Below are 22,925 nucleotides of genomic sequence, written 5' to 3'. Positions count from 1 at the left end.
GGGAGGCTACAGGCACCATTCCAATCCTCCTGAAGACCCTCACAGCAGAAGTGGGCCACAAAAGGTAAATTGGCAGCTTTGGTTCCTGCCCATGCCTATAGAAAAGGGGGATAGCAACCATCCCTTCTTACTCTTCTGCCTGAGCTTGCTTGGGGTAAATACATATGAGTTTGGTTTACAATCAAGCCTTTCTACTGCAATTAAAAACACATTTATATGGCTTTCTGTGAGGAGCTCTCTTTACACCAAAGTGTGGGTGCAGCCTCATCAGTCTTCCAGTTTAAAAATTTTGTTTTCTACTTGGACCTGGTCCTGCTTCAAATGAAATCATGACCTGAAGTCCCAACAATTTCAGAGGAGTGTGATTAAATGCTTTGCAGTGTGTTTACCCATTTCTTTCCAATCCATCCCACTAGTGTTGCTATTGCTTTTGTTCCACAGATGGCAGCTTCAGTGCCAGTGACATGGCAAACATGGAAGACATTGCACACCTCAGTTTAACTTCTTCAATTTGTTTAAAATTTCTTAAATATGTTTAAATGTTTTTAAAAAGTAATAAGCATAAACCCACTTGATTGCACTGCTCACCAAGACCTACTTTCATAAAGCAAAAAAAAAGCAGATTTAAGTGCAATATTTTAAGGGGTTTTTTAAATCTGTAATCTGAGAAAAACTGGAATATCATCCCAGAGCTGTGAAGGGGGAAAGAATACCTTTTCCTTTAGACTCACAACAGAGTAACTCCTAGCATTGTGGTGGTGTTGTTGTTGCTGTTGATTTGTTTGGATTATTTTAGCATCTCAGTTATTATACTGCCATGATGAATTTGGTTTAGGATTTGTGTCCTCTAATCCAGAAAGGATTTTACAGTTCAATAAGATGCTTCAGCTGAGTATCAATAAGCACTCTTCAAATACATTCATCTTCTCAGGACTCTCTTGGGATAAGTAGTGTTAGGAGTGAGAGTTTATGCATGTATTAGTACATGTGTTTTACAGATGGAGAAACCAAACCACCATGGTTAAATTAGTTCACCAATGACCAAAGAAACAGGACATAGCCAGAGGCAGTAAGAACCTGTACAAAAGCTGTAATTTTATAGTTTCGCCCTGGTGTCCCAGTCAGCCAAGTCGTTTTAGCCACAAACTGGTATAAAAAGTCATCTCCATCTGTCTGGAAGTGACCAAGTGGAGAGTTGGAAGCTTTAGCAGAGGATGTGCCTAAAAATGGTGGCATCAGGCAGGAGGTGAACTCTATGTGTTAAAAAGAGGAGTCTACCTAAAAAAAGGTGTCACAAAAAGGGAAAGAAGGGTGATGGTGACTATGAACTTTGGGCGCCTGGGGTATGTGTAGACTGTGGAGTTTATAGAAGCAAGTTTATAGAAACTTGCTCCTTGGATACGGTGGCAGGAGCAAAAGGAAGCTCCTGGAAGCCTGACTCCCACTCTTCAGCTCTCATAGCAGACAGAAATCCCAGAGACGGGTAAGTGAATGTGTCTGTGAAAACTGTGTTGAACGCTATAATTGTAATACTTTTGATTGATTGTCACAAAGTACTGCTGAGTGTGTTTTTGAAGGCAGAGAAAGGCAGATAGCAAAAGTTTGGTACCTGTCACGGAGATAATTATTTTTGTAGCTGAAGGGAGGGAAGGGGATGGTTGGAAAACAAGAAAAACAAGAAAAGGAAATGAAGCATCCTTTGCTTCAGGTAAAAGTGATTTTTCAAACAGGAAAATAATTAAGCTGAACTTCTATTTACATGACTGCAACTGATTCCATTCGGGGCAGCTGATCGGAGCAAGGTTCTCCGAGCTAAGAAATTATACTGCAGATAACAATGCAGTAGGGAAGGATAACATAATTGTATCGATGACAGCAGTCTGGAAGATGCAGTAGTTTTCCCCTCAAGTTGTGAGTAAAGTGGTTGTGTGCATGTGCAAAATATTAATGATCAATTACAACAGTGGCCATGTGTATATATTACATAAATATAGTATTTTCTGTGTACTTAAGTTCTTCTGTATAAGAAGGTATCAGAAAGAGAATTTAGAGTTTTCCGCAAGCTATTTGTATGAGTTATATAACCTGTTGCAAGCAGGATGTACTTTTATATTAATGCTGATTTTTCAAATTATTTCAGGGGAAATTTTGGAAAAATCACGAGTTAAATAAAAAAAAAACAAAAAGGAAATCAAGAAATTCACCAAAGATGTAGTAGAGCTACTGTGGTTATAGCTACTGTGGTGATGGCTTAAAAACACTCCATATCATTTTTGTGTGGAAATAAAATTGCTGTGAGCTACAGCTCTGGTATTTCCCCTTCTGTTAGACATCAGGTTATGTTTTTGTAGCTTTGCTGAGAGTCGCAGCAATGAATTTATATCTTTGTAATCTCTTGCATCAAGTTGCAAGAGCACAGTCGTAACAAGCAGCACACAAGTCACCTTCTAGTTACGGCTAAATTAAATTTTAAGGTAGTATATGTAAATCTACCCTGAAACCTCACTAAGCTTGTTATGTACAAAGGTGTTTATGTTCTTCTAGATCTGTTTATTGCCAGAGTCATGGGTTGGTGGAGGGGAGAGTAACTCTACCAAGCAAGAAACTCTTTGATTTCCTACTGAGACCAAGGTGTACGTGTTGACACTCACCGAAACAGGAGCCTTATGACAACAACTTGTGTAGTCAGATTTCACCTTTTTCCAGGTCAGATGCAAACTAACACTGAAAACTGTCCCTGTGTAGAGATCTGACCAAGCTGCCAAACCCAGGTGGCTGGCACTGACTGCAGGCCACACCTCATGCTCAGAAATTGCTTGTCTACAAAGGGTTTGGAGGTAAAAATCAACATATGTCCGCCTCCAAGTTGGTATAACAAATCCCAGCAGCCATGCTCAGGCTGGAAAGACATTTTGCTAGTGTGGGGGGTTTTCCCACTCAAAACCCCAAGGCAGAAAACATTCTGTAAATGGGAATAAATACAGAGCATAAACTGCAAGCAATTTGGAAATGATTTTTTTTTCTCTGAAACCAAACATAAGCACCCAAGGCTCTGAGATGAAACCATACTTATTGAATAAAGACATGATCAGGCAGCCAAACAAATGGAAAATGAATCCAATGGTGTTAAGCTTGATCCTGCCCTGCTTTGGGAAAAATTGCTTCTTAAATACATTTCATTGTGTGAATTTAACATCTCACCTCCAAGTATTATATTTACTTCAATACAAGCTTTGTGGTCTGAAGGGTTCTCCTAATCCATTTGGCTGAAAATCAAGGACGGTGAGAGACAAATAATTTCAGAATGATTTCTGTGGAGTTTATCTGCACTGTTGTTCTCAGAAAAAAAATTAAGCCAAATTCACTAGTTTCAGATTCTTGAAATGGATCACTAAACCAAGGTAAGTTCTTGTATTGACTCTGATTAAGAACTAAGATTTCAACAGTAAACTGTAGTTTATTTTGAAAAAAAAAGTACATCCCCTTTAATTCCAAATGTCAATACACAGAATTTAAAAATAGTTTAACAAAATCACTCTCAAAGTTCATTCAGATTAATGTTTAGTCATCCAGCATTCCTGTTGTCTGGAGGCTTATGAGCATGGGAATCTAAATGTGCTGTAAAGTAGCATTTAAATTTTTGTTGAAGGAGAATGTGCTTTTTTCAGGGAAGAGTAAATTATCACTAGGAGTGGGCTGCAGGAAGAGTTAGTGTACAGTAAGTTCCCAGTCCCACTCACTAACTTCACGGTAACTTCCTCTGTAGACGTGCATCCAGGTAGGCGGAAGTTATGTACTGTTAATCTTGCTGTGCACGTATTGCAGCACTTTGGCTGCAAAGTGGATCAGAGCCCAAACAGTGAAGGATGGCTGTGTCTGCATTAGGAGCAAATTGGTGCTGAGGATCCAACACTTGTCTTTCAGGAGCTTTTCCTTCAGAGTGGCTGCGGTGTGTTCCCAGGGACTCAAAGCCCATTCGTGGCTGAAGCACAGCTTTCAGTTTAGCTCCCACAGAAAGACCCTCGTTGGGCAGTGTGGAGCAGCGCACACTAAATGGGGAGGATCGAGAATACTCTGAACTTTAGTGCTGGTGTAGATATTCTGAAACAGAGCAGGGCTTCACAGAAGGGCTAGTCTGATGGCAGCCCAGGTATGCTGTGAGTCTGGGGTGACCAGTGTCCTGGGGACCTGCTAGAGAGTGGCTGTGGGACTCCCTGAGTTAGTAGAGAGGTTGGTATTTTTCATTTTATGGAAAAAAGGATGCAGAAAAGCACTCATCAGATTGATGCCTATGGCACCATTCAGTCTGTCAAGGCATTTGATGCAGAACTAACTCTGCGCAGCACTCTGTGGTGAAGGTCACATTATAAAGACTGCATTGAGAACTGGCCCTGAAGCTTTCCCTGCCCCAGTCTGTTTCCCGTGAGAAACAGTAAATTAAGTAACATTGGAAACACCAGGCTCCTGTATGTAATGAGCATGCAGCCCACAGAATTTACTGAGCAAGAGGTCAGTGGGCTTAGTGAATTTGACTGGTTCTTTTAAAAGACTGTATATTATTAAAAATGTTTCCAGCTTCTTAGTGGGAGCTGAAGTTACTGCAGAGCTTTTGAAACAAATCTCAGGGGTCAGGAAGGGGTGTGCTATTTTTAGCCAATTAACCACCCAACAGACAGGAATCAGGTAGATGATTTGCTCGTGTTGCCATTAGTATCATGTTGCTGGTATGTGTGGCATCTTTTTCATTAAAAAACAACACAGCTACCGTTCCAGCAGCTTGCAACATAGATTGGAGAAAACTGAGAGGTTTGCCAAAGTGCTTTTGCTCTTTACATGGCAATTAAGCTTGAGAGAAAAACAGATGGCCACAGGTGGTTCTCAAGCAGCTGTACACAAGCCTCAAATATCCACCTAAGCTACAGTCACCTTCTGGGATTCAGGTGGCTTTTGAACAACCAGTGGGCTGTTTGTAAATTATTCACATGGATGCTAACCTATTCCTCCCTATGGCAACAGCACATGAGAGAGGTGGGAGCAGTGATGGAAAGAGGGGGTTAGGGCAGCAATATGGTCAGTGTCACCCATGAACTCTGTCAGCTGTGGATTTTTTTAAAAAGGGAGAGTTAGAATGTGCAGATCACAGTGCAGGTGCTGAATGCAGAAGAGGGAGGTTTGGAGGGGAGGGAGGGAATGTGGTTACCCTGTTAATTCCATCACGGCTCACATTAGCAATGTGTCTTTAAAAACAAAATAGGATGCTGCTAAGGATGTAAAGGGAGGTCTGGTGTACGTTACATCAGTGGTAAAATTGAATGTTTTCTAAATTATTATTTTTTGTTAAATGCCACTGGCTGAGCTATAGCACAAAGCTGAAAAAAGCCACTGCAGTGAAGAACGTGAGTAATTTTAGTGATGGGACCTGCGGAATTACTTAAGCAGATTTGTGTGATAACTGGTTTTTTTTTTTTCACAGTGTTTAGTCTTGATAAGAGCAAGACTGATGTCTTATCTATACTGCTTATCACATTTACTGCTTAATAGCAATGGAGCTGCTGACAGCAAGCAAACAAAAAATTGTCAGGAAAGTTGAGTGAGTGAATTACCACTAGATGAATGCCCAGAGTTGTCAGTGGTATTTTTGGCAAGAAAGAAACCAAACCAAAGTAAAATTTTTCAGAACTCACAGGACTGAGGTGATCCTTCAGAAGCACCGGTGGAGGTGTGAAAAAAGAGCTGCTTGCCTTCAGCTCCTTCTCCTTCATTGTCATGAAGGAACTCTCTCACTTCCACAGTGGGGAAACTGTTTCAGACCAGACAGGTGGACAAGCAAGGATAGGGAGGGAGGCAGTTTTTCAAGGAGCAGCAGCTTCCTTGGGTGCCTTCAGCTCGTTTTCTGAAGTGCAGCCAGTTTCAGAGGAAAGTAGCTCAGGAAAAAGAAGGTGCTGTGCTACTTGGGAGCTGACAGGCTGCCCCTCCTCGACCAATAATTAATTTCCTGAGCCAGAAGATAAGGCTGCTTCTTGGCGAAATGCTTTTTGTTGTATAATGGTCATGACAGAGATGAAACTGCTTGGGAATGCAAATTGACTTCCTTATTCACGTTATAACCTGACCGACTGCGTTCACACCAGGCAGATCTAACGATGCTTCATGCTGGGGCTTTCATGACATGAATCATGCAGGTAAAATATTTCACTCATTTGCCACTGCTCTCTTTCAGATACTTTGGACATGCAGTTTTGTTAAACAGAACCCAACAATCCTTTTAATATTGGTTTTTTTAAGCATTTTTGTTTTAGTGGAGAAGTGGCAGCTCATTTGGAGTCTAAGAGCATGCATAAAACATTCAAATGAGTTCCAGCTGAGACAGCTCTGGGTACAGCATAGAAGCAGGGAGTTTGCCTGGCTCAAGACCTGTAGCAGGTCTTCTTGCCTATCCTTAGCTATCTGTCTTCATTAAAACATTAAAACGTTAAAAAAAGGTGACGGATTAAATGTCACCAACAACCTTTGCACTTTTCCATTTAAATAATGTCTCTTGAAGTGACTCAGCAGATGTGTAAGATTCATCTTCATTATAGTAAATTTGCTGTTAAATCCTATTTCACTATTTTAGCCCAATGGTGTTATTGCTTCCTTAGAGCACACATTGCAAAACACCCTTTCAAAGCCCAACTAGTAATGAAAATTGATTAAACACCTGATAGACTCCTCAAAGCTGCATGAAAATTGAGCATGAGTGTTTCAGAAGTTAGAAATGCTATCTTAAAAGATTTGACAGGTTCTCTACCCCTAAGAGAGTCCAGAGAAGGATGTCCTGGTTTACAAAGATGCTGACTGGGAAGTTTAAGCAGGCTTCACTCCCATGTTACACGTGAAACTGGATGGTTAGAGCACTCAGGTCAAAGCCCTAGAGAGAATCAATGCCTTGCTGGCGGGTGGTAGGCACCATTGGGTCGGCAGTCCTGTCCCTGGTGATTTTGAGAGACTATTAATCTTGTTCCAGTGTGGAACAGAAAGCCATCTAAGGTGCTGGAAACTTTTCCTGTGTTGCTAGGGAAGTCAGTGCAGTGAGGCAAGGACAATGTTTTGCTTTCTACATCCATCCTCCAAATATTTGTAATTTCTGTGACTACTCACTGTGTGCATTCCATTATTTTCTCAAGGCAGTACTACTCAGACACCCTTATCTTGTTCTCCAAGGGGTTCCTAAACTTAGGCAAGGAGGTTGTAGATCAATTAGCTCCATCTACTTCTTTTTTTTTCTTTTCGTTTTTGTTCTTAATAGCAAACAGTTGCATTTTAGTATCTTGGTACCCACTAACTTTGAAGCTGAACTACTGAGAAAACAAGGCTTTAAAGTCTGGGTATGAGAAAGAGCTGCCAATGCAGCACAGAAAAAAAGACACCCTTTGCTCTTCATATGCCACACAAAGTCCTTCAGCTGCAGGGGAGTTGGAGGTGCTCAGGAATTTACCATGATTATCCGAGGTTCAGACTTTGTTCCTGGAAAGGGCTGAAGTAGCTACAGTAGCTGGTCTTCAGTCGGCCATCAGGGGACAGCCTCAACATGGTCTGCCCTCCAGGGTTACAGTTTTTCCTCCTACCCATCTTCCCTAGGCTTATTCCAAAAAGAGCCACAGTTAATGATAATTTCTACTTAAGAGAAATATATTGACTTTTCCCCTCTCCATTTATGATACTACCAAAGATACTATTCTATATTTATTTTTCTAATTTTGAGATAAATACCATGCTCTGTTATAACCCCATTGAAGCCAACAGGTTCTTCTCAGCTTACACCTAGGAATGATACCAATTTTCCGTGTGTTTCTTATTGAGCCATTCTGCCTCGGACACTATTGTGGGAGAAAAAAATACCTCCCACAGCTGGGGAAGAGGGCCCAAGCTATCTGACTGGGAATTTGTGCCACAGTCTGTCAGCTGTTTATCTTCTCACTGACCCAAAGCCCTAGGAGATACCACCTTGTTAAATCTAAAGAGCATCATGTACCAGAGCCCCACCGCTGGACAGACTTGACCTTGTGCTACTTCAGCATCTAGCAGCTAGCTTGTCAGTGGGAAAAATAAACCATTCAGAGGGGATAGCAACTCAAAAAATGCAGCACAATAGAGCTCAAGATTCTTGTATGTTCTGCACATATAAAGCACCATTCATCCAAAGCCTTTTTCCATCCTATAATAATGTAGCAATTGCCCAAGAGCGTGAACATGTTCATATACAGGAAGTAAATTAACTCAGTAAATTCCTGACTAAACCTAACAAATCAATTTTTTTTTCTTTGAGAATAACACCCTCCCTATCCCTTACCAAACAAAAGATACCTGTACTAAAAGCTTGTACTCAAGGCACTCTCCCTGGTACTGCACTATTTGTGACACGAACACATGAAGTTTATTACAGCAGGGAAAATTATTTCTATCTGCAAATATTTTGTAGTAGCTCTTTCTTGCATACAAATTATATTTGGTCCCAAATAAGCAATATCTGCTCACATATGGGGCATGTAGCCACCTTAAAAGGGACAGTGGAAGCACCTGCCTAACGAGGTTATCCTGGGAAATTCATGCAGTCAGGCAACTCTGATTAACAAGTTTACAGAAACAGGGGCTGCAGGCAGATACTTCTCCATCACTTCTCAGGCTAGGCTGTACAGATGGCATTTTCTTCAAACTGTTCCACTTTGCATTATAAAGTGTTTAATATGGAAGTTCAACCTATTCTATTCCAGGCTCAACATACTCCAGAACCTGAAGAAAACTAGTCTCAGGGAAAACGTTAGAACAACATTTGCAGCTTAACATTTCAGCGCAGATCCTTGAAGGTATCTTCAGACTTACTCCTTGCCAGAAGAGTTTCACTGAGGGCTGAGATGAGGATCCAAGCTGGTGGATTTCATGTTGGGATTTAGACACCTAAACACGTAGGTGTCTTATTTTCTTCGTGATAAGTGATTTGCTTGTGGCAACACAAGATGCTTGTGATCTAACAGGCACTGTCTCAAGCTCCATCACAGGCTAAGCTGTATTCACTCTACTGGATTTGCCATCATGAGACAGTAGCAAGTCACCAAAATGTTGACTCAACAGGCTAAATATGAAAGGAATCAGTGGTCTGTCTCCAAAGGCTAAAGGAAGGTAAGAAAATAATAAAAGTCACCAAAACAAATGCAATTAAGTGGTCACTTGGCTCGACCCCTCAACACCCTCTCAGTATGAAAGAGCTGGAGAGAAGTAGGGGCAACTGTGGCTGGGAAAGTGCAAGAGAAGAACAGCTGCAGCCCAAGAAAAAGTAGTGTCGGCACATTCAAAGGTGTAGAAGCAAAGAAAGGAGTTCAGTAAGTACCAAGCCTGCAGTGAAATAAGGAAGAATGGATTATTTAACCTCTGGAAGTTGAAAGCTTGACCATAGAATAGCATTTTTCTACAGACAACTAAATATTAAGGTATTAGTTAAACAGGAATGTATAGTCACAGACAGAAACATGTATTGTCTGAAAGCGTTATTCAGAAGAAAGAATGAAATACCCAAAGAGCTGAATATTACAGAAAATCTGGAACTGCCAGTGAAAAACTAGGATAAAGTTTTATTTCTAAAATGGAAGGCACCATCTTCCAAATGGAACCTAAACCCCTTGCAGTTTCAGTATGCATCACACATTACTCACATTACTGATCCACAGGTGGAGAGGACATGAGGTGAGCCTGGTAAAGTCTGAAGGAGAGCCATCATGGAACTTGAAGCAGTGAAAAAAAAAAAGAAAAAAAAAGATAAAATACATCCTCAATTAAATTATAACTCAGTATGCACAAAGTCAAATGACTTCTGGCTCAGTTTCTCAGAGAAAATTAGATAGTTCTGCTCCAAGTGGAAGAAAAATGTATCCTTTTGCAAGTGTATTTCTCTGTGTTATGCTTTTAACTACCAGCTTTTAAATCATGTCTGAAGAGGCCTGGGAAAGCACATTAGCACCTCTCCACAAGCGCTGTGTTTGAACATGATTGGCTTGGGGAGAGGGGAATGAAAGATTTCCAGACTCAGTGCAGACAAAGCCCAAAGGCTGTTGGCGTAAGTACAAAGCCAGAGGAGTGCTTCAAGAAAACAGAAAGAAAATGCCTTTAAAGCAGAATTCACCAAAATGACATGAAACAGCAAACAGGAGACGGGGCCTTTGAGAGCAGTTTTTCACAATTAGGTCACTGCTCTTTTGTGAATGTTGAAGGTGTTCCACAACAGGAGTCAGAAGCCTGCTGAAAGCCTGTTCCAAAAACCCTTCTGGAGCCCCTGGCTCAGTTCTCACCATTGCAATTATCAGACTGCCAGGGCAACTGATACAGCAAATTGACTGTTCACTTCCAAAGCTGCTTGCTGTTGGTCTTACAGAGTTAATGCAAGTGCTCTGGGAAGCAGCAGCCGCCAGCAGTGTGCCTGGAGCAGCTCACAACATCCGCTGGGGGAGTGAGAGACTTACCAGCCATTTCTGTGTGTGTGGAAGGACACAGGGCAGTGCAAAGTTATCAGCCTCATTTAAAACGTCCCTCTTTTTGTGACCATCACTCTCCTTTCCCTGACACCAGGGTAGCAGAGCGCTTTCCCGTGCCCTGTGTTTTAAAGAACAAGCAGAGGTCCTGCGTGTGTTTCTGGCTCGGTGTTTGCAGCCCCTGGCAACCAGCTCTGTCAGACAGAGACATCCAAGTGAGCATTAGCCTGTAGTTGCACCCTGCGCCCAGGAGAGGATTTCACATTTAAAAGGAGCTCACCGCAGTGGAGGTAAGAAAAGAAATGTCTGCCAATGTGCAAGAGGAGCAGGCCGGCTCCTGGAGTTTTAGGGAATGTGTTCCCATTTATTTTCCTTCTTCTAGCTTAAATATTTTACTGCATGTGAGCATTAAAAAAATTGTGTGCCAAGGAGTGCACTTGCATTTACAAGACAGCCTGCAGCTGGGTGAGATGGCGCCTCAAAGGAAGAGGGATACAGATTTCCAATCAAATCAGTCACTAAGCTGTGTGGAGCTGGGAGTGAAGCTCAGGTTTAGGAAGGTCTGTGTGCAGTATGGCTGATTTTCCATCTACTTCTTCAACTTACAGTGTAGTTCTGTTTCCTGAGCAATGTTTTAGCAGTCTAAGGGTTTGGTGTGGAGCTTACTGAACAACAAAATTCAGTAGACTGTCATTGTTCTCTGTGTGATTAATAGAGATTACTACTGATGTATGTACTGGCATATGACACCATTGGACCTACGAGGAACCATTACTCATGAGCTCAACACATGGGATTAATTGCCTTTGCTTATTACCAGGGAGAAACAAGCAAAAAGGTCAAGTTCCCCTAGCAAAATTATGCACTATCACTTAGTAATATCTCTCCAGTGGGAAATACTCACTGAATTGAGTGAGAACAATTGTTTTTTATTTTTTGTCAGACCGATCCACTTGGTCTGTGTAATTAAAGTCTAAAACAAATGTATGCACCCTGAAAGCCTCTTGCTACCTATGGACCACTTTAGTTGTGTACTGACAGTCCTGTGCTACAGTAACATTTTTTTCAGTCCCATTGTTTATTTTTCATCAATTCGTGGCATTTATGACACTGTGTTTTTTGCTGTGAGTTTGATTTTGCAGAAAAAAGTATTTGGAAATATTTGATGCTCTTTTAGGGCCTAAAAAACTACCCTCAGCACGATTACCTGTACAGACAGAGAATACTCAGCTGAGACCTTTATGCACTTTGAATCATTTTTTTTACAGTGTTTGTGTGAGCAATTCTGCAATGCAATTTACAAGTTACAAAGAATATGAAATGAATGATGAATGGAGAATGGCTGAGATGCTGAACAGCTGCATAGAAAAATCTTCCATAACAAAGAAAAAGGAGCAAAGGAAAGGTGTCATATCCATGCACTGTTTTTACAAAATGCAGGTGTGATCTCTAAATAAGCAAATAATAGTGATGTGAGATGTGCAGGCTGTTTTAGTCTAAGTGAACAGGAACACCCCCACCCCACCCCCAATTATTAAAAGAAATATTGATAAGGAATTGTTTTGCAAGTGCTTATTTTGCAGAAGTCCTTTGGTGTCAGGACGGGAGGTGTGTCCTAGGGATCTGAAAGTATCCTACTTCTCCCACTAGATGGTGAGAATCAATGAAACCCAGCTGGTCTCTGGTAGTATGGGCTAAGAAACCATGTCACAGATGTAAACTTTAGAAATTTGGCAAGGCCCAAGGTGTTCCAGAAGGTTAAAGATCACTAAAAGTTGTTCAGGATTTTCAGATTTCCTGCTCTAGCCAGAAACATCAAGAGAGGAACAGGCGCTCTCTGTACAAGCATGCAGGTCTTTGAAAGCCTTGGGACCACTTCTGATAGTGTGACGTTTGGGGTGTTGCCCAGGGTGTGCCACAAAACCAGGAGGAGATAAACTAAGGCAATATGAGTAACTGCTTGTCCACCAGTTCATTGCTTATAAAAAGATTAATGGAGAAACAGGGATAATTTGTTCCTCTTGAAGCAGAAAAATGACTGTTTTTGCAATTCTGGGACAGTATGCTCACAGTGCATTCCAAAGTTTTTTTTATTCTTGTACATAAGATTTGTAAAAAGGAAAACTATAGAGGGATTCAATAATTATTCAAGAAGTTGTTGGAAGAACTGAATCACGTTTCAAAAAACAAGACCCTGATTTATGCTGTAAAACCCAGTATTTTATCCTTCACAGAGGTGACTTCCATAGCAGATGGAACAGATTTTTGACCAATTTCTTGGTGTCCTGGTTCTGGCCAGGACAGGGTTGATTTCTGCAGTAGCCAGGTGAGGGCTTGGCTAGGACCTGGAGATTATTCTATACCACCTCACCTCATTTTCTGTATCGGGGAAGCATGGAGCAGTTGGGTTGGATTCCATGGTGAGCATTTTGCACGTGAATCACTCTCTCTCTCTTCTACACTTTTGTTATTAATATTGTTGCTGTTACTGTTTATTTGCTTCTCTTGTTGCTGTTTCCAGTAAATTGTTCTTATCTCAACCCATGATCTTTGCCTTTTGTGTCTCCAATTCTCCTCTCCAGTCGATACAGGGGAGAATTGGAGGGGGAGTGGGAAGGGAGTGAGTGGCTGGCACGAGTGGCGCATGGTTTCAGTGGGAGCACTAAATTCCTAAACCTCGACAACTGTGAACAAAAATAGTCATAAAAAGGCTTTGCTGAGCTTCTGAAGCTAGAAAAAGTAATTTCTAGTTTCCAGTATTTTGGTGTAATTTTATCACAGAAGGAAGACCATCTATTTTTCCTTTGAAAGGCAATGTTCTTTCAGAGCCACAAAGTTTAACTTAAAAATAAAACAACAGTCAATAATACAAATCCCATGCCTTTTTGAGTACCCCTTTTTGTCAAGGTTAATAGATAACAGCAACATCACAAAACAAACAGCTCTGGGAAAACAACACGTGTAATACAGATTATTCAAAGAGTCTGCAATGGTCATCTCATATGACCTTCTCCTACTGTTATACTCAGAGTTATTTGTAGAATATTTTATGAGAATGTCCACTGAATCTCCATCTCAACATCATTTACTAGGGTTAAGAGATGATCACACGTCTTTAATAAATAAATTTAAACATTAGAAACAAATGGTGGAAGTAACCACTTATAGGTCAGCAGGGACACTAGCAGAGACATTTGTTAAATAACATGCATCTGTTCTTTTATGCTCTTACTAATTATCTAGAGCAGAGAATAAAGAATGTATTAATTGAAGCCCCAGATATATTAAATTGAGGGAAATTACTAATACAAAGAAGACATGAAAAAAATAGGGTGGAAGTCACCCAGATAAAAAATACAGGGAGAAAGTGAGAAAATGAGATACTATTTATGGATTAAAACACAATCAAAATGAAAAGCTATTCTAATTCACAAGGGGATAGAAAAATCTAAGATATGTGCTATCAAATAAGCCTGCAAAGAAACAAAACTGAAAGAATCTTGGGGAGCTGTACTTGCAATGCAGGATAACAAGGTAAAATAGCCAGAGAAACAGATAATGAGACTGGAATATATAGATGAAATCTTTTCACAGGCACACCTGGAATAGCCTGTTCACTTCTTTATGAGATGAAGAAGGTCTGATGAAAGAGAGAGAATTTAGATCAGCACAGCAAATGGATTCATCAAGGTCCAAAATTTGATTTATGAGGAGGAATGAAAAGACTTCAAAATGTATTAGATGATTAGTTAGATTAAGAGACAAGTACAGCGTAGGAACAAAGCAGCAGTCTTGAAATGTACAAAACCTATAAATAATGTTGATAGAGGGACTTCACCAGCTAATTCAAAGCAAATATAAATGAATAGGCGAGACGAGGTGACGAGGAGGTCAAACTATGTGTCAACAGTCCCTTTCCTAACAGCACACCATTAACTTGCACAGTGATCTTGCAGGAGACATAAGGGAAGAAACTCTGCTTGGACCATAGAAAACCTGAGAAAAAAGGAGTGGGCAGCTTCAGCTGCCCAGCTGGAAGTGGCTGATGTCCCCCTGCCCTTTCTCAGCCCTTCAGTTCTTCCACCAGAGGGACATCACCAAGTTGTATGTGTAGACCGTGGTTGGTGGCATCCCTATGCTCCTGCCCTGTCCATGGCTGGGTAACTGCTTCTCACTCCCTGTGAGACTCTTTTGGGCATGAATTAGTTTCAATCCCATCAGAAGTCAGTCTTTGCCTTCCCTGGTTCAGGTCTTCCCTGGACAAGCAATGAGTCTGTGCCAGAAGAACGCTTGTTTCACAAATCCAGCTGTGTCAAAGCCAGGCTGACCAGCAGATGCCCATGGGAGTTCTCTAGCCTGGCAAGTACAAGAGCATTGGTGGGGAAGGGTGTCAGCTGGCAGTGAGAAGCCCTAACAGGGCAGCTGCAAAGTTGAAACCTCTCCTTGGGAAGAAGTGCAGTTTTGTGTCATGTTTCACAAAGCAGGAGAGAGCAGCAGGTAATATTTGAATGGCAAATTTGGGGAGCAAGGAGGAACACTTGGCAACCTGGCAGTGCAGAAAAATGCTTGATAAATTTCTTGTCATTAATGTCCTGCTGAGATGTTAAGCCATATGGCATCAAAAAGTGAGTTCCTGGGAGGTAATGCCTGCTCTGTCCACCCCTCTAGTCCAGGGGGATATTTCCCACAAACTCAGTTTTCTCTCCAGGTCAGTGTTCCCACACCAGACCTGTGATAAAGGAGCATTTGTTTATTGGCACAGACATCCCTATTTCATGTACAACATGCTCCAGCACACAGTCCCTGTTCCTCTGGACCAACTCTTCTGTAGCTGCTGGTAAGGATATCATGTTATCCATTAAACCTTTTATTAGCAGGCTGCTGTCTAACATTTCATTGTCTAACAGCACCCACTGCGTTAATGGTCACAGAGCATAATGTTGAACGTGCACAGTGGGAAATAACACACATAACGCAGGCAGGAGGGCAATTGATTGGACAGTTTAATGTCCTGGTTTATTGCCCTGCTGCCACTGGGAAGTCAATATCATTGAATGAATGTGCAAAGGCATCATCTTGTGAGAAAACCTGTCTTTGGTGGGATTTAAAGACGTGATGAGAAGCAAAGAGAACATTCAAAGTAAAACAATACTCACATAAAACTCCTTCAGACCCGAATTAGTCCCACCAGGTTTGCAAGTAGATATTGGTTTCAGGCAGCACATTCCTACAGTAGCACTGAGCACCTTCAAACTTCATTTGGTGGATGAATTAAAATGCACTGACCTTTCAATATTTTCTCTAGATAAGCCTGAATCAGAATCCCAAACTCAAAGGCCCCCAAATGTTGGGGACATTTGGATCTTACAGACAGATTAGCTGAGTAGTTGGGGATAACTTTAGATATTTGTGGAGGATGGAAAAGAAATCTTCCAGTGCATTACAAGCCTGCACAATTGTAACATCTGCATGGAAGAAGTGTGCATGTGAGGAAGGGAGCATGACTAACTGAGACAGAAGAGAAGGAACAGGTGAATATGGGCAAGGGATAAAGTTTTCCAGGCATTGGGAAGAGGAGTTTTTGTGGGGCACTGTGAGTGCCCAGCAGCATCACTTCTGCAGTCCCATTTTCTCTTCTTGGCTTTATGCTACTAGGGAGAACCTGGAAAGCTGGAAGCAAAACCCAAAAAGCAAATGATTAAAGGTGTGTCTCGTACCAAAGCCTGAGAGCTAAGAGCACAAAAGATTGGCATTTGTGGAATAGAAGCAGCAAGGTTAGTGAAAACTGGCAAAGTCGACCTCTAAGAACTATTGTTCAGATATTGGAAGGAAAAGGTTCCTGGGCATCAGTTTGCTGGATGTTACTCCAGCAAAACATTAAGGAAAAGGCTAATGCTGTTAGTGTGGATATAGTCCCCTAACTCAGCTAAATCTTCAAGATATTTATTACAAGACAATACCAAGCAGGAGAAGAAGTGGGAAAATCTATTGTGTGCCTTACAGCAACTATGTTTTTATGAACATTCCTACAATGGTCATGGCCTTTATGTGTTAAAGGACATGAACTCCACATGCAAGTGCACACATGCAGTTTTGTATGGAAAAACAGGAGGGTAGGTGGTTTTTTTTTGCCTTGTGGCACTTGCAGGCAGCAGTGCAGGTAGGAGCTGTGCACCCCATGGCTGATCCCTACAGCAGATGCTGACAGCTGAGGAGCAGCTGATTTCCCAAGGGAGCACCCTGCATCACTGGGCAATAGCGCTTGAGTTGTCTGCATTCCTTCCATCCCTGATTTATTTGGAAATAGGATACCAGGTTGCTGCAGGCACAGAATCTGGTGACTTTCAGAGAACTGAATTGTATGTTGGGCAGCATCACTCTCTTTCACCAAAACAATAAGAAGGACAAGGGCCAACACTGCTTTTAGTTCTGTTGTTTCTTGGCACTGGAGTGGGAAGCAGTAACACAGTTGTATCCCTTTTCTACTTTGAGAGGGTATGATGGGATGTGGTCACAGCAGTGTGCTGCCACACATGAATATGAGAGTCAGGTGCTCTCCAAAGGCATGGCAAGGACATCCTGGGTCTTCTGAAATTAGTGGGATGGCAACCTTGGGCTCGTTGGGAATGCAGAAGTCCCACGCACTGTGTGCAAGTTGTGACAGGTAGTACAAGCCAGAGTGACTCATGCTAGGATCCTATCCTAGGCCTGGGCAGCTCCATCTTGGTGGTAAGCCACTGCCCAAATATCCCAGACCAATCCCTTTCCACCAACCTCTGCAGTCAGCCAAGAGGAGCTGAAATGGCACAGGGAGCTCAGAGCTACTCAGGAGGATGGGCTGCAGCCACGCTACTCAGTCAAGTTTTTTGTAATTATTTTAATTTATAATTAAAAGCCTTTTCATTCCCTAACAGTCTGTGAAGATGTGTGGTGAAAACCAAGAGAGGATGTTTTGCATAGAAAGAGAAAGCTTTGGGAGTGAACCATGAAGCGTGTTTTGGGGATCCCTGGTGAGTGCATGCTGCTTCAGGAACCTGACCAGGCACCCACAGGCCCTGCTGCAGCGTCTGCAGGGCACTCCCCACTCCACACCCACATCTGTGAGACACAGAATCAAAACCCAGTTAGAAACCATGGCAGGATGCAAGGTTTGCTGCGCTGCGTACAGCAGCAGCACAGCTAAATGCCCAGAAAGGCCCTGGTGGTGTTAGAACCAAGTGTGCCACAAAGCATCCTTGAAGCAGGGTCCATGTGGGACAGCTGGGTGGGCTGGCCCCCACGTGCAGCATCACCCACACCCCGTGTCACAGCAGTGACAGACCCTGTGCCAGAGAACAAAACCCTTCCTGCAGCACGAAGCACCCCCCACAGTGATGGAGAAGTGAGTCGGTTCATGACTCCTCTGGCAGACAAAGCCCTTGCAAAAGGTGGCAGAAGGAAGGGGCACGAAGCCCAGCGGGAACTCCTCCCCAGTGGAGGGATGCATGGAGCATGGGGGAAGGTACCCACTTAGCAAGGGGGGCTCCCACTCATGAAGGCTTTGCCTGTAGAGGACTTGAGACCATGCCCAGGCTCCCAGGCATTGTGATTCTTAGTGAAAAAAGTGGCTAGAGAAAACAGAATAAAATTCAAATCAATTATGCTGTTCAAAGTCAGTCTCTAAATTAATCCAATTATGCTGCAGCGATCTTTGCTTAATGCCCAGAAGCTAGAAATGATGGTTAGAGCAGTCGTTGGGGAAATCAGTTGATAATGACAATAACCAACAATGGAAGATGCTATTCTTAAAGTAAAGTGGTGTGGGGGGGAGAGGGGAGAGAAAACACTCTATTATTCAACCTTCACTCAAAGTGTATTGCTTAGCTATTACAGGATAATGCACCAGAGCTAACCAAGCACAGTGCTGCCTCCAGGTCTCAGCAAGGAAGAAGCTGAAACTTGCTTATCGTTCTTTACTAAGGAAAGCTCCCAGCACTGTTATTATGGAAGTACAGCTCTTAATAACCATTGCACAGCCGTGTTCTGGAACAGTTTGCCCACACAATGTCTCTGCCTCTGTCAGGCAGGCTGCTAAAAGCCTATTTTTATATTTTCAAAACTTATTCTTCAAACCAACTTGGTGCAGAAGCTCAGCTTCAGGGCCTTGATGTTTTTCATAGAAAGATAGAATAGTCTGGGTTGGAAGGGACTGTGAAAGCCATCTAGGCTAATACCCTCCCTGCATTAAGCAGGGACATCTTCAACCAGACCAGGTTGCTCAGAGCCCTGCTCAGCCTGGCCTTCAATGTCCCCCGGGATGTGACATGCACAGCTTCTCTGGGCAACCTCTTCCAGTGTTTTACCACCCTCACCATCAAAAATTTCTTCCTTACACCTAGGCTGAATTTACCCTCTTTTAGCTTACAACCACTACCCTTTGTCCTATCCCAGCAGGCCCTGCTAGAAAGTCTGTTCTCATCTTTTTTATAAGCCCCCTTTAAGTATTGAAAGGCTGCAATGAGGTCTCCCTGAAGCCTTCCCTTCTCCAGGCTGAACAATGCCAGCTGTCTCCATCTTCATAGGAGAGATGCTCCATATTTGTGGCCCTCCTCTGGTGCTGAGGACCCCAGAGCTGGATGCAGCGCTGCAGGTGGGGTCTCACCAGAGGGGAACAGAGGGGCAGAATCCCCTCCCCCGCCCTGCTGCCCACGCTGCTTTGGATGCAGCCCAGGATGGGATTTGCTTTCTGGGCTTCAAGTGCATGTTGCTGGGTCATGTCCAGACTCTGATCCACCAGCCCCCTGAACTCCTTCTCTGCAGGGCTGCTCTCCATCTATCCATCTCTCCGTCTCTTCATCCCCCAGCCTGTATTGCCCTCACACAGATGCAGCACCTCACACAATTTTTAACATTGTTGGCTACATTAGGCTTCTAGTTTAAAGCATGAAAAGACAGAGGAGAAGCGGGTGCAAACAAGAATAAACTCTTGTTTTAATCAGTCGGTCTGTGTGCACACAGGCAGCCAGCTGAACTTGGGCCTCTTGAAAACACGGATGAAGAACTGCCTGTTGATAGTTTCAAGATGAGACATTAGAAATATTTTAAAACATTTGGCCCAAAATGCCAAAGTAATGGGAAGGGAATAACAAGTGGAAATTCTACTGATTGCCCTAGATGATTTTCACTCAGAGCCTGCATCTCAGGTAGTCTTTATGGGGGCAAAAACTGTCTGAAACAAAGGTTACTTATGAGTTTTGTGAGGGACTCGTATTCACGCCACTGCATTGAAGTCACTGGTGTCTGGAGTGATTTGCATCCCTCTCACCCCAAATATCTCTGTCTCTTGGTCTAGCTTTCTTGTTTTGTAGGTTACTTCATAACAAGACTTCATCTTTGAGCTCTAGCACCTCTCTTCAAACTACATCATTCAGATCCTCTCTGCTGGAAAACAGATGCACCCTCCAGTGCCCAATCTCACATATCCGAACATAAAGAATATATTTATAAGATATTCAACTCTGAAAATGCTTGGATGTAGTTTCTGAGGCAGTATCCTTACTTGTTAACACTGGAAGAATCTGTTCCCAATATTGCAGCCCACATGCTCCTCAGAAAACATTTCTTTGAGCTGTGTCAAAATTTCACAAAAGATTTGAAGGAGTCTCATTTCAACTCAGTGGGAAAATCTCATATTGTTTACCTCATTACACCTCATTGCCTCAAGACTACTATTATTATTCACAGCCTCTCACATTCAAAATTGCATGTAAACCCCCACGAAGCTGTGAGCTTAGCTTAAAAGTCACCAGGTATACTTGTCGCTGAGCTTTTTCACAGTGCAGACAGGACATGGTTTCAAAGTTTGCTTCACAATCTCAAGGAGTAGAGAAAAAAATTCACATTTTCTTAAAGTGCAAATTGAAACTCCTGTAGTTTGCAGGCTCCATGGTTTTAAATGGAAAGAGAGTTGATAACAGCCAGTAGCAGAAGTGTGAAGAGTGGTGCAGCAATATCTACAGACACAAAGGCATTAAATGATAATGATTAGCTAAATATCTTCCAAGAAAGCCAAGTGAACACCATAGCATGAGAGCTACAAGCACTGAGCCTTCAGTGTCATGTCAGGAAACTAGGCAATGAAAGCAGTTTTTCCTTTGTGCTCTCTAGGTTTCTAAATACTTCCACAATGACCCAGAAGAGGATCCTGAATTAGTTTTAAATTCTTCTGATCTGAAAAGTGGTCTATCACAGCTTCCAGAGATGCCAGAGAACACCTCCTCAGCCACCATGAGCTCCTTGGAGGGCTCCAGGGTTTCCATCAGGGGAGACACAGCAGTGTCCACCAGGCAAGAGCTGCCTCTCTGGGAGCTCCATGGTGTCCCACAGCCCTTTGCAGCACAAAGACAAAGAGCAATGGGGAATCTAAGAAAAGCAACATATTTTGTGCCCCTAATACCAAGACCTGGGTTCTAGATAGGCTGCCGGGGGATGGAGCTCATGCTGACTGTGAGGACCTGCTTCACCCAAACCCAGGCAGAGACCAGCATACAGGGGCTGTTTCATGGACTTATAGAATAGTTTAGGTTGGAAAAGACCTCTTAGCTCATTGAACCTAACCGTTAACCCAGCACTGCCAAGTCCACCACTAAACCATGTTTCCTGGTGCCATGTCCACATGCCTTTTGAACATTTCTCTCTGGACAACCTGTTCCAATGCTTGACCATGCTTTCAGTAAAAAAATTTTTCCTAAAATCCAAGTAAACCTCCTCTGGTACAACTCGAAGTACCGTCCTCTTGTCCTATCCCGTGCTACTTTGGAAAAGAAACCACCCTCCACCTGGCTACACCCTCCTTTCAGGCTGTTGTAGAGAATGATAAGGTCCCCTCTGAGCTTCCTTTTCTCCAGACTAAACACCTCCATCTCCCTCAACTGCTCCTCATCAGACTCATGCTCCAGACCCTTCACCAGATTCATTGCCCTTCTCTGGACACACTCCAGTATCTCAATGACTGTGTTGTAGTGAGGGGCCCAAAATATCCTGCTCAGGGCTGCTCCAGGGTGGTTGCAGTCCAAAGTGAGCGAGCTGCAGCGCAGTTGCAACGTGCCTCTCTCCAGCATGGGCAGCATTTTTGTTTTTTGCTCTCTGAAAGCAGCAGCTGTTTCTGCTTTGCCACTCGGGTCTTGGCCTGTGCTGCATCACAGCAAAGCACCGTGGCCAGGGCTGCTCTTTGAGCATCGCACATTTTCGGGCAGCAGCTGCTGCATCCCTGTCACAGAGCACTTGGGCTGTCTTCACACCAACTCACTGTTCGCGGGCGTGGGGGAGGTTGTGCTGTGTCTGTGTGGAGAGTTCAGCTGAGACAGGGACGTGGTACAGAGACATGTGAAATCTATTAACTCTGGGGAAGCAGAGAGCAGCTGAAGGCTGCAGGCAGTCCCGTAATGAGGTAAACGATATAAGCTGGAGATAAACCAGGAATTACTCACGGACTTATTCCTCAGCACTTCCACTGCGGCTGTTAGTGCCTTTGCCTCACAGATGTCAAATGCAGGTAATTAAAAGTTATGTAAAGCCACAGCTGAAATTAACACCTGCTGTGCCCAAGTCTGCACCTACAGGCACCCTCCTGTAATGAAGCAAACCAGGGGCTCTGCTTGATGGCCTGTGCACAGGCTGTAGTTCCAGCTACAAGGACAACAGTAGGTGTTGGGCTGATACAGCCCTGGGCACATTCTATAGAGGAGAATTTCTGATCTAATGAACCTCTGTTTTGCCCCCTTCTTTCCCCTTATAGACTGAGAACCCGCTCATGTAAGGGAACAATGCCCAGCCTTTGTTCACCTTTCCTTGCCTGATGGGTATGTTCAGATGAATGCACACCAAGCATAGCCTCTGTAGTGAGAGATGAGTTCTTCTGGTAATGCACAACTTTCAGACTCTTGAGTTTCTGTCTTTTCCATCCCACAGTCCACCAGGGGCCTGCTTTCACCTCCTTAGCTGTCTTAGGAATTTTAAAAAACAAAATTGATTTCAGGTGCCAAAACCCAAAGCGCTGAGAAGTGTCTTGGGTGGCTGACAGGAGGAGCCAGCTGCAGGGGAAGATGTGCTTTGTGCCAGCAAGCTGAATGCCTTTTCTGCCAGCGAGGGAAAGGTGATGGTCAGTGAAGTTGATGGATGCTGCAAGATGCACAGCTGTTGTTCCTCTGAGGTAGCCTCAGAGGTGACACGGCTTCCACAGGCAGCCCCTGGAGGGAGGAGGATGTGGCTGATGGCTCTGTCCTGTGGGCTCGGCACAGGGCTGCTGTGCATATGGGTCCCATGGTGGGGCTTCCCCCTTGGTCTGAGAGGCTGGCTGAGAGCTTGGATCCAAGGACAGAAAGCAAAAAGCAGAGGAATGAAATGGAGTATTCTTCATTTGCTGTTCAGTGGTTTTCATTTGGT

At 43.2% G+C, this 22,925-nt stretch overlaps 1 long non-coding RNA gene across 4 annotated transcripts in view; it reads left to right on the top strand.

Annotated features, from left to right (window-relative positions):
- The first annotated feature begins 681 nt into the window (after positions 1–681).
- Positions 682–22,925, top strand: part of LOC116440776 — a 36,577-nt gene continuing 14,333 nt past the window's right edge. For all 4 annotated transcript variants that reach the window (XR_004238762.1, XR_004238759.1, XR_004238763.1 and 1 more), the window contains exons 1-2: positions 682–3,401; positions 8,754–10,792. This is a non-coding gene — a long non-coding RNA (uncharacterized LOC116440776). The remainder of the gene's footprint in view (positions 3,402–8,753; positions 10,793–22,925) is intronic.

This window comes from Corvus moneduloides, chromosome 1, assembly GCF_009650955.1.
Source record: "Corvus moneduloides isolate bCorMon1 chromosome 1, bCorMon1.pri, whole genome shotgun sequence".
Lineage (NCBI taxonomy): Eukaryota > Metazoa > Chordata > Aves > Passeriformes > Corvidae > Corvus > Corvus moneduloides.
The sequence above is the reverse complement of the archived record's forward strand: the minus strand, read 5'-3'. Positions and strand labels throughout refer to the sequence as shown.